The sequence below is a fragment of the Aegilops tauschii genome, chromosome 6 (genome assembly GCF_002575655.3).
Source record: "Aegilops tauschii subsp. strangulata cultivar AL8/78 chromosome 6, Aet v6.0, whole genome shotgun sequence".
Lineage (NCBI taxonomy): Eukaryota > Viridiplantae > Streptophyta > Magnoliopsida > Poales > Poaceae > Aegilops > Aegilops tauschii.
In genome coordinates, this window is record NC_053040.3 from 253,587,782 (window position 1) to 253,600,279 (window position 12,498).

The window sequence follows — 12,498 nt, forward strand, 5'->3', positions numbered from 1 at the left end:
CCGAACCAGTTGCTTCGCCGCCACCATCTGCGCATCACAAGCACACTATGAGAAGAAGAAAAAATAATTAGTCGAATGTTTCAGTCGTATCAGAACATAGGTGGAACAGGGGAACTCCACGTGGAACCAAAGATATAATTTGCCATGTTCCTCTATTGCAAAAATAAACTCTAACCAGCCTATGGTCAACTTTATATCTAATATATCACAAGTATTCCTTCAAATGGAGGAATTGTATATATGAAAAAAACTGCATCGAACGCCAAGCAGTCCAAAATCAGGTCAGATTACTCGAGGATTTAAGTTATCATCATTCTTTTAATATACAGAATCAGCAACCATTTATTTATGGTCAATACATTTACTGGATGATGTGGCCAGTGTGTCAATTGTATAGTATACATACCACCATACGAATAAATGTTCCCCATGTTCCCAGTTCGAACACCAAGAATACATGCCAAGACATAAAATCTGATAAACAGTTCTTCCCTGTGTTCCCAGTTGGAACACCAAAAATACATGCCAAGCCAATTAAAAATCTGATAAACATTTCTTCCCCGTGTACCCAGTTGGAACACGAAAAATACATGCCAATCCTATTGCACAGTATACATACCACATCAATACTAATGCTGTTGAAAAATGATACGTATGGATGGGAAATGCAAATAGCAAGGCACCGAAAGAGAAAAAGGGGTCAGATGTGCATGTACCCCTTCTTGTTGACCTACATTCACAAGGGAGCCAATGTACATTAGAATAACATAAATGAGTCAGATGTCAAGGGTGCCCAACAATCATTGTATCTCGCTAATGTGTTACAGGCCATAATTTCAACGGAAATGTTGATGAATACAGCCCAGCAATCATTCCAGTAGCTGACAATGTTGACAATTATCAAATGACTCCAAGTATTGGAGTGTGTAAATACCCCTATCCACTATATCTTATGGATTTAACATGATCAATCGTGCCTAATAGACTTGGAAGCACACAACAAAACGGATGGAACTGGCATGCCACGGTTAGAGCAGGACGAGCATGCAAATCTAACCAAACACCCTATTTCTGATATAACAAATATTGATCAGCCTGGGCATGCGAGTTTAGGTACGTGGGTTCCATATTTGAACACACTATCTACACTATTTGGTTAGCAGGAAACTGCCCCATTCTGTACTGGTTTTGTTATGTAGACAGCCCATCAATATCCTTCTGTAGCCCTGATGTTGCTTTGTTCCCTGGTCCGAGTAGTCTCACATATATTTCTTCGTGCGGCCTTGCAGGAAGTTCATTTGGTATGATCCGACACATGCATCATAGATAGTGATCAAACGTCTCTATGAATGTGCATGTTGACTAATTCTCATGTAGATTTGTTGTTTATACATCGTGCAGATAATAATGTGCCTTCGTTCCTAGATAGGGGTACTCTTGCATCACTTTATGCCACAGGTCACGCAGAAGGCTCAAGTGGTGTGAGCCGATATGCCTTTCATATGGCCAGATTTGTGCTTAAAGGGATGCATGATCATGTATTAGCCCAACGAACATATTTTCTTTTGTTCCTGCAGTTGGAGAATCTGCCCCCAATGATGTCTGTGTTAATGCCTTTGGTTTTGGTAGTTCAGAGCTTGTGACATCATCTACCCCAACATGTGATGTATACCCAACTCATTCCCAGACAACATGTGCTGTTATGAATGACCAAGTGTGTTATAGCATAACAGACGACAAAAGCGAGTAGGGAAACGCACGAAGGCGAGCAACTTATCGAAAGAAAAAAGATGAAAAGGTCAAGCTCCAAAATGAAAAGCAGACTATTTCCCGACCCCGTCTTGGTTATATCACTAATATTGACCAGCCTTCCAGTTCGATGCCAGGTACGGGTGTTTAAAGTTTTAACATAACAATGATAATGTAGATTCATTTATTGTGCCCATGAGAGACTGCGGGATAAATAACACAATAATGACTTCACAGATGATAAAGAGTTGCACACAAACACGCGTAGGCGAACATCCTGTCAGAAGAAAAACGTTGTGGGTAAGACCATGCTCCAAGATGAAACGCACGGTGTTTCCTGACCCGCTCTTGGTCAGATCAAGAATGTTATTCAACCTTCAGGTAGGGGTGTTCAAGTATTCAGTTTATATATTATCTGAACATTCGACGGATTGGCTTGGTTCTGGATCTTCATGATTGTTGAGCATTGATGAGATGATTATGTTTTAACTTTATTGTTGAACCAGCCAACCCATCGAGCTTGAACTATACATCCTTGTCACATGATGATGCTCCAGAAGATGGGTCCGCATCTGCCATTGCTGAATTCAATCATGACAAAGAGCTGGCTAGGAGGCAACGTGCAAGAGACTGCAGTAGTAATATGTCAGACGAACGAAGGGATCGGAGAAACGCACAGAGACGGGCATCTTATCAGAAGAAAAAAGAAGAGGGTACGATCAACCTCCAAAAATATAATCAAGTGCAGCATGAGCGACGAAAGGAACAATGAAACAACAGGACCCTTGATGAGCAGGGGAGTCAAGTTCGAAGAGAAAGGCAGACTATGCTAGAAGGAAAAACACCTCGTGTGCTGAATCGATCGCAATGCCATGTCCAGATCTAACTAGCGCATTGTCCAACTCTCATGCTTTCAACCCTCACGCACATTGTCCGACTCTCACACTACCATCCATCACGCAACAATCCGACAGTGACTAGATAGATTGTGACAACCATCAAGTCGGCCCCCACATACATTCGCAACACCGAAACTGATGGTAGTTATCCCATCAACGATCCTCTTTCGTTTTGTAATCATTCATCGGTTATTTATAATGATTCGATAATGTTGTAGGTGCATACCTAAGCAGAACCCTAGGTGATGGTGATGTAGATGGCAACCTCATTATAATCAATGAGCACCTTCCAAGTGCCGACCAGCAAACCAGTGATCCGGTAACAAAAGCGGATAATGGAGTTGGCGAGCGGATTCATGAGTCCAGAGCTCGGCGTAGGACGAGAGAGCGAGCTTGCAAGGGAAGTATGGCGGCGGATAAGCGTCAGGAGACAATTGGCAAGCGAAAATCATGTTCGCAGGTGACATGGTGAGAGGAAGGCTCTGCTAGATCGTCGTAACGCAAGCTTTGTAAGTAGGGCGAATACCCCAACCGTCAGGTCCATCTCCACATCGGAGATTAGCTCAGCGGGACAACGTACCGTAGTTGAAGCACACGGTGCCTCAACATCATCTAGCACGCCAGAGTACACTATAGGAAGTGAAGGTAACACCCCCATCCTTACTCTCCTTGTGTCCCTTGAGACTGAACCCTCATTTGTGTTGTTTGGCACCTCGGCAGACGACATGGATGCTTACCTCAATGGTCTCATGAATGATGATGCCAATCCTGACAACCTCTTTGACGATGAATATTACCAGTTTGCTGGTGAAGGCACTACTAGGAAAAGGCCTACTAATGGCGCACCTAATTTGGTTATTAATGGCGCATTAGTGGTGCGCCATTAGTAGCACGCCATTAGTATATTTTACTAATGGCCCACCACTGGTGCGCCATTAGTATCTGGTATACTAATGGCGCACCCCAGATGCGCCATTAGTATCTGGTATACTAATGGCGCACCCCAGATGCGCCATTAGTATATACAACAGTGCGCCATTAGTATGCCTCCCGGGGGCCATCTATACCCAGGTGCTTTGGCATACTAATGGCGCACAACAACTGGATGCGCCATTAGTAACTTCGGCATACTAATGGCGCACTGTTTAGTGATGCGCCATTAGTATCCTCTGGCATACTAATGGCGCACTGTGATGTGATGCGCCATTAGTATGAATATTAGTTTTTTTTTATTTTTCTGTTTTTTGCGCAGGTTACAAAATGTATAATTGGACAAAATATAGACAGCACACATCAACAACAGATTCATCGAATACAATACAAGATTAGTCTCTGAATACAATTCATCATTTTAGTCTCCAAATACAATTCATCATAGTAGTCTCCGAATTGAAAAGACCGAACAAAATGTATAAGTATGAATCATTATATTACAAGTCTCGAGACCACGAGTTTGTCTTCACATTACAAGTCGATATCGATCATCTAAACTACCATCACATAGAAGAGAGCTGCGGTCATCACGATGAAACTCGTCTTCATCCGGTTCCTCCAACGCTCCCTCCCCTCTCCCGCTAGATAGCATGCGTATCTAGATTTGGCCTCGGCCCTAGTGGCGTACCCTTTGTAACTGTTACCGCTGAATCGGTGAACCTGTCTCCGACACTCCTCCCAGTCGTCGTAGACTCCGGGAACCTTACCCTTGTACACGACATACCACGGCATCGCTATGCAGTAGCCAAACGAAACGTTAGTACCAATTCACAGACAATACATAAGCAATATATAAGTATGCAACAGAACGATCGGAAGAGAAAAGCAAGACATTAATAGCATCGATTACATCTAAGTTGAAGGACTCTCGAAACCAAAGAGACATACTACAAGTTCATTAAAGTTTAATTACAACATGAGCCAATCGATGTTTCAGAACTAGACACAGCATCACTGCTTTCGACTTGACTCAAGGGACTGGAGCGTCGATGAAGCCGCCGTCTATCGTGGGAGTCATGAAACAACGGGCGTTGTCAGCCTGCATTTGTAGGATTGTGTCGATGTCACTGTTGGACGGTTGATTTCTGAGGTAGAACTGCCCCGAGGTACGAAGGACATCTTGATGGATGATTTCCGCAAACTCCGACTGGATGCGAAAGAATTCTTGTCTGATGTCCGCGTCCTGGATTGCCGACACGCTCGCGGCCCAATCTTTGAGTCTACTGGGTAGCAGTAGTTGATGATGGTCCCGTACGATCGCCCGCATGTGATGGATGGCGTAGTAGGCACCCTTCTGACCGCTAGGCGGCTGCTTGACGCAGCAGAACGTCGTGTTGTGGGAGAACACGTGCTTGCCGTACTTACGAATAGGCCTGGTGAAGGTGCCTCCAGATTTGACGTAGCCGGGGAGAACATCATCAAGAACCTTCTTGACATTTGTGTAGTCTATGTTCGACTGACGGTCCGGGTCGAAATACGTGGCCATGGAATATTTGGGGCTCAGGAGGATGAGCGTGCAATGTGTGTCACTGCAGAAAACACGGAATGTTAAAAGAAAAACGATCGAAATCTAAGAATTCATATGTTACGGGGCGGTTGAGGGGAGGACTTACTCGGGAAAGTAAGGCACGAGGAAGTTGTCCTTATCTTGGTTTGCCAGAATGACGCCTTCGAGGTAAGAACTCACGACTTGCCGGTCCCCAGCGCTGCCCAAGATCTTGGCACGCATGTAGAAGGGGTCGACTATCACGATGTCCGGGGTCTTGTCGCGAATGATCCGCATCTCCATACTCAGCGAAAATAGCCGAACGAAGGTGTAGTGCAGCGGATGAAGGTTCAACATAGCGTGGATGTCATCAAACCGCAGGACGATCGTACCCCCGATGGAGTTATCCACAAAGCCCTTGCCCTCTGGCACCTTGGCCGCGAAAACCGGGTATGCCACATCCTTCTCTCGGAGACGCCGCTTCTCCAAAGAAAGAACACTGTCATGCAGACTCCGCATAGCACCGGTTGCAGCATCGAGCATATTTCTCGGTAGCATCGGCCTACCCGCCACATGCACCCTCCTCGAGATATCCGCAGTTGAAGGTGGCCCGTCCTGAGCATGGATCGTACTCGGTGCCGGCTGGCCCGCGCCCTTGTTAGTCTTTCTTTTGCGTGCCTTCTTCTTGATCTCCTGTAAGGGGACCGAGTTCTGCTCAGAGACCGCCTTCTTGAGTGTGTTGGGGCTGATCATATTTCGCACCTCGCCTATATGAGGCTCGGTGAAGTCGGCAGCTGGAGGCGTCTCCTGAGAGCTGAACTGCAGACGACGCCTGTTGCAACTTGGCTTCTCCGCGGTACCAGCTAGATCGCACACGTCTTTTGTTGGGCTGGGTTCTTGAGAAGGAGGCCCCATGAAGTCGCCACCGTCCCCATGATCGGCAAAGTACTGATCGACGTTGGCAAATGTATTGTCGTTTTCGTCGTTCTGATCCTGTGCCATATGCATGTTTGGATCCAGTGGCATAGGGATGTCCGGCACCGTTGCGGCGGTCTTGCCATTGGGCCGACTTGGCGCCGGCACGACTGGCGGTGTTGTCTTTGGGGTGGTGTCCCCCGCCCCCAAACGAATCTAGCTCTTCGGCCAAAGCAGGGGCCAGCTCAGGCAGGCGCTGAGGTTCATCACGTCATCATCGTCGGCCCCGATGGGTCGAATCGGAGGTAACACCTCGTCGCAGCCTGGCAGCACCCGAACCAGTTGAACCCTAAACAAGTTGGGTGGCATCTGGGTACCGTGGAACAAGGGGTTGCCCGGTTGAACGACTTTGCCCTTGGCGACATCGACCAACTCGTTGTTCACGAAGTGCAGGAGAGTGCACGAAACGTCGGCGGCGCCCTGCGAAAACATGTAGGGCGTTAGGGATGCCCAGTCAAAGGCAAGGAGATGAAGTCCTCGGCCGAGAGAGGCTTAATTAGTTACCGTGATGATGGCGTCGAGCTCGGCTAATGTCGAGGCACCGCCAACGGCGGGCATGCAGTTGCCGGAGGGGCCGCTTGCTGCAGAGGTGCCGGCCGGCGTACACCCGGGTGCATTAAGCTCCCGTGCCAGCGTTGGAGACACCAATGCCGGCTCTGCCGGACACACCAATGGCCCCGCCATCGCGTTCTGCGAGTTGCTGGCCGTGAAGCTAGGAATCGGGGGCGGCCCCTGTTGGCCGCCCGCAATCCACGCACTAATCCCCTGGATCAAGGTAGGCACAATGGCGGTGATCGTCGCTCCGAGTTGTTGTTGCACTTGCTCTTGGACAATCTCCGGAATCCGCGCCACCTGTGCCCTGAGTTCTTGAACCTCGCGCGCCTGGCTTTCCGAGCTGGTCTTTTTCTCCTTTCGCCCAGCAGTGTCATAGTATGACGACCATTTTGTCGACAAGCCTTTGCCGGCCACACGACCAGCTGACGTCGGCTTACTGAGCTTATCCTTGTTCTTCATTACATTCAACGCCCTATTTAGAGTGGTGTCCCAAGGGTTGCTCTTAGTCGACCCCGCGCTACTGCTTTCAGTCGCCTGCGGAAGGAATGTGAACCATTTAGAAATTTGGCTTCATTAATTAGAATGCAACCATATGGAGCTAATTACGAGGGGGTGTATTCCTTACCAGAACAAGCTCAAGCGCCCTGGTCTTCGGATCCGTGGTAAGCTCCTTTGTTTTCGGGTCCTTCTTGTACCGGGCCCTGACAAAGTTCCTGGTCTGCTTGTCACCGTATTTATCGAAGAGGGGCGGTAGGCCTTGCTCGGCACGGTCCGCCTCCTCCTTGTCCGATATAGGCTCCGCCACTCTGTAACCGCCGGGACCGAGTGTGTGTTCCCCTAAGTTCAGGTCCCGCATTTCTTTCCCCCACTTACTTGATTCGGAGTTTGCGGTGCTCGAGCAAATGATCTTGAAGTCGTTGTAGTCATCTTCGGTGATCGAAGGATTTTTCTCTTTGATCTTCTCATAACTCTCACCTTTCTCGATCATTCTCTTCACATTGCTTTTCCAAGTAGACAGGGCCTTGCTCATCTTCGTGAGGGCAGCATTGTTCACTTTATTCCCTTTGAGGCTTGTGTTTTCAAATTCAGCGGGGAACTTGTATCGTTCGTGCAGCTTCGTGAAGAGGAGATTGCGCAAATTCCCTCGGTCAGGATGCCTCAGGTTCTCGGTGTTGATCGAGACGGTGCTCCGGAGAATGCACCCGAGCTGAAGCGAGTACCCTTTGACTATTCGTTCGGGCGCCGTTGGATTCCCGTCGGAGTCCACTTCAGTAACTTCCTCCTTGAGGGTGCGGAGCACGGTCGGGCGCCGGTCCTTCCGTTGCCTCTTCGGTTGGCTGCCATCTGTGCGTGCGCCGCCATCATCAGTGGTGGCATCCTCGGCGGCACCATCAGTGGTGGCATCAGTGGGGTCATCCTCGGCGGTACCATCAGTGGTCTCTGGATCGATGGGGAAGGCGGCGTCCTCATACAAGTGAGCTTGTTCCTCCATCTCCTGGGACAGCTTCCAGAATGGCTTGTCGACGCCCGAACCCCCGGCCTCATCATTGTTGGCCATGTTTCTCTCTAAATAGGAACGAAGTTTGGTCAAAAAGTTGGTTATTGTCAAGGAACAAGATCATGGTCTCATCATTTAGGGTTTGTCGACACTGAGGCATCCTAAAAGCTAAGCTTTTATCATTGAGGATTTTTCGACGCCGAGGCACCCTAAAAGCCTAAGCTTTCATCATTTCGGTTTTTATCGACACCGAGGCACCCTAAAAGCCATGCATTAGTCATAAGTACGCCGGGCACTTGATCCTACTTAATTAACTACTAAGATACCCCGGCCCATGCATTAGTCACAAGTACCCCATATGTCCTATTTTTAGCAAAGTCATGCTAAAATTCACGGAAAATTTCAGCATGACCTTTGCTGAAAATAGGACATATGGAGTATCCGAATTTGCTGGAACGGAAGTTAATCGACATTCCGGCAAACTCAAGGGCCTCTCGGGTGGACAAGGCAAAAAAGGCCTCCATCACAACATGGAAAATACATTGGCATGTGAAGAGGTGAAACAATATATGCATCTCCAAGCAGTATCATTCAACATTTTGGACAAAACACTACAAGCAACATTTTGGACCTATGGTTTGAGAAACCACAGTCCACATAGTAATCGATAGACCAAAAAAATTTAGTCATAAGTAAATCGATAGACAAACAAGGAAGGCCTACCAACTTTATTCTTAGTTAGAATCTTAGCTGGTTAATTATTGTTAATGATTATCTTAAGCAAACTAAGCACTGACTGGTAAGACTTTTCGGAAGGGGCAAACTACATCCTTCTGAGTATGGAAAGAAACAAGATACTCCAGTGAGGGACTCAGTAAATTCGTACGTAAGTGAATCTTTACATAGGGGAAATAACCAGGCATGCAAATTTGACAACAACAATCACATAAGAGAAAAGAACATGTTTCACAAACTTACCAAGCCTATCATCTCCTAGGCATGAGATATATTAACAGCATAACCATACCAAGAGAACAATAATTAGAGCAGCACAAGACATGAAAACAGAGCTTACTTACTCTGGTAACTGGAAAACTGGCCCAAAGCTGTCAAACCACAGCACGAATCTGCACACAAAAACATGAAGTAAGTCGGCCAACTGTAGTATAAGTGGGAGTACAAAAGTAATATATTCTACAACTAAGTAAACTAACAAAGAGAGAGTTTGAGAAGTAACTTGAAATCAACGAAGAAGGGCACAAAAAAGTAATCCTCCATGGAAACAAAGGTGATAAGCAAACAAGTCACACGGTAACAGCAATGCTGGCACTCCATCGTCAAGAAGGGTACCCAAATATATTAACAATCAAAGAGAATGCTTGCTTTGGTTTGGCTGAGAGCCATCCTTGTCGCTTTTACATGTGTTTGTTTTTCTTAGCTGAACCTGACAAACCTGAGGGTGCATCATCATATTTGTAATGACTGAAAATATTTACTTCAGGAAATATTTACTACTGTAGTTTCTGTTACAAACAAAAAAAAGACTGAAGTTTGTCCTAGCTATATTTCAGGATGATTTTTCAGTTGCTCATGCTTTTTACAAATTGTAGCTACTGTTTTTTATACCTAAACAAAATTGCCCTAGCTATATTTGCTACTGTTTTTATACCTAATTTTTTGCTACTATTTTTTTAATTTGCTACTGCTTTTTTTATTTGCTACTGTTTTTTTATACATACACCACCAAAGTCCAAAGAGTAACCACTTATTAGCTACCAGGAGTAAGTAACTAACTAAATACACTTCTATAACAAAATAAATCAGAAACTTAGTTTTCAGTGTAATGAAACTAATTTGGCGTTGTAGGTCTTGATATATTTTTCTTATGGACTTGGTCAAATTTGAATAAGGACAAAGCTAGAACTTCAATTAACAGTTATGAGGTTATGAGGTTATGAGGTTATGAGGTTACAGATATATTGAGAATATTTATGAGGTTATGAGGTTACAGAGTACAAACTTAACTTGAGAATGATAGTGTTCAAAATAGTCAATGAAAAATTCATCAGTACTGAACATAATTAACAGAAGTTATTTTGATGGTATATAAGAATATTTATGGAACAAACTTAACATGTCTTAGTTTTGAATTCTCTTAGTGAAAACCTACTTCAGAGCATCAACACATGTCTTAGTGACCTGGTGTTTGTAGTGATTCCATCAGGACTCATGCATAAGCTACTCATAGTGTACAAGCTGATTTCACAGTTAGTAGCTTCAGTGGTTACAAGGAAGGATGCACCGGCTATGAAATTGTCTCAAGCTGCTTTCAAGCAAGCCAATTTCTATTTCCTAATGCATAAATAATTTACTTAGTGCTTACAGGTCATCTTGCCATACTGACAGCAAATTAAATGGGTCGGAGCATATTTTATAATGCACTACAGCAGAAAATTACAACCAAAATCATAACCCCATAGGAAACAGATCACACTCCTTATTGGATGGCTACTAAATCAATGGATATATGAAAGACTAGGGTGATACTTTACATAAGAAGCTCTGGAAATGTTGTATATATACAGGCAACTGCACATAGTGAGCAGCACATGTGACAGGGGTGTGGGGATTGATCTATGATTTCCCCCCTCCCCACCTGCCCCCCATACCCAAAGCTACACTCGATATTTGCACCCGTAGAGGTCAAGGAATCTGGCTATGCCACCGCTGAGCCGCTATGGTAGTTACTTTCAGTTAACTTGTATACTAGTCGCCAACATATGAAGCATTTTGCCTATGTTCTCATGGTAGGACTCCTCAACTTTTTTGCCAGTTATATTTTTCTTTCTTATAATTATAAGATCACACTATGGTACATATGGTACTTATAGTTGGACATTTTGTTGGCAGGTTTGTCTTGGCATTTTCATTGGGAGCAGGCCCAGTTCCAGGACTTCTTTTGCCTGAGATTTTCCCAAACAAAATTCGGGCTAAAGCTATGGCTCTGTGTATGTCAGTGCATTGGGTAAGAGTTCTATTTTCAGCATGAAGCAACAATTGGTTCAAGCTAAATGTTTTTCATCAGATCAAACGAAATCTGCCAATATGGAAAAAAATGCATTTTAAATTTGTACGCTAGTTTGCCATGGGCTTCGGTAGAAAACAACGAAAATGCCTTGGTGTTCAGTAGTGCTCAAATTTGGGAAAACAAACAGACAGACTCACGGGGGCGGTGGTGTGGACGGGGCGACGAGGTGGGGCGACGAGGTCCGGGTGGTGGTGGTGCGACGAGGTCCGGGAGGCGACGAGGTCCGGGTGGTGGTGGTGCTCCGAGGAGACAAGGAGAGCGGCGCCGAGGAGACGAGGACGACGGGGCGGCGGGGCGGCGGCGTCGGGAGAGGAGAGGGCGGCGTCGCGGCGTCGGGGCGTCGGGGAGGAGACGAGGACGACGGGGCGGCGTCGAGGCGGCGGGGCAGCGGCGTCGGGAGAGGAGAGGGGAAGGGGATCGAGGGCGAGGGCGAGGGAGAGAGAGGGGATAGGTTTGGGCCGGGGATAGGAGAGGGGAAGGGGATCGAGGGCCGGGCGAGGGCACAATACTAATGGCGCACCACCCCTCGGTGCGCCATAAGTACATCCATACTAATGGCGCACCTCACCCTGGTGCGCCATTAGTATTTTTTTTCTGCTCAAGCCAACAGGTTATCTTCCACCTGACCTGATCCACACCAAGTTCCCTCTACTAGCTCGACTGGTCAGCAGCCAGTTCTCACACCAGGAGGTCCTGGGTTCGATTCCCAGGCTCCACAATTTTTTTATGCATTTAAAATGCTGTTTCATATTTATTTGTGTTTAAATATGTTCAAACTTGTTTAAATCATAACAGTAATATTTTTTTATAAGCCAGTAATAATTTTTTTTAAATATCATCAAACAGTAATGCCGGTGGAGCGGGGGAGGGTGCGCGGGGTGCGGGGGGCCGGTGGACCGGGGGTGCTCGGCGGCGAGGGGGACCGGATCTGGCGAGGTGGGATAGCGATCAAGATGGAGGGGGATCGAGATCGAGTGTCCATGAAATTTAAAAATATTCATGATAGTTCAAAAAGTGCCCATGAAATACAATCGAGAAATGAAGGCTACGATTTAAATACAATCGATCTCTTAGCTAGCTATCTGTTCACAATCTTCTTGCCCTTCTTTTTCGCAAATGGAGTTCTTCTGTGGAACGGACGTCCTTTAGGTAGGGTGGTCCTGCTTCTTCTTGTGGTGTATGCTGCTACTTCATCATCGTCGTCATGTTCGATTCTCGGGTCGCCGTACTTGTCGAAGTCTTGCTCATTGGCTAC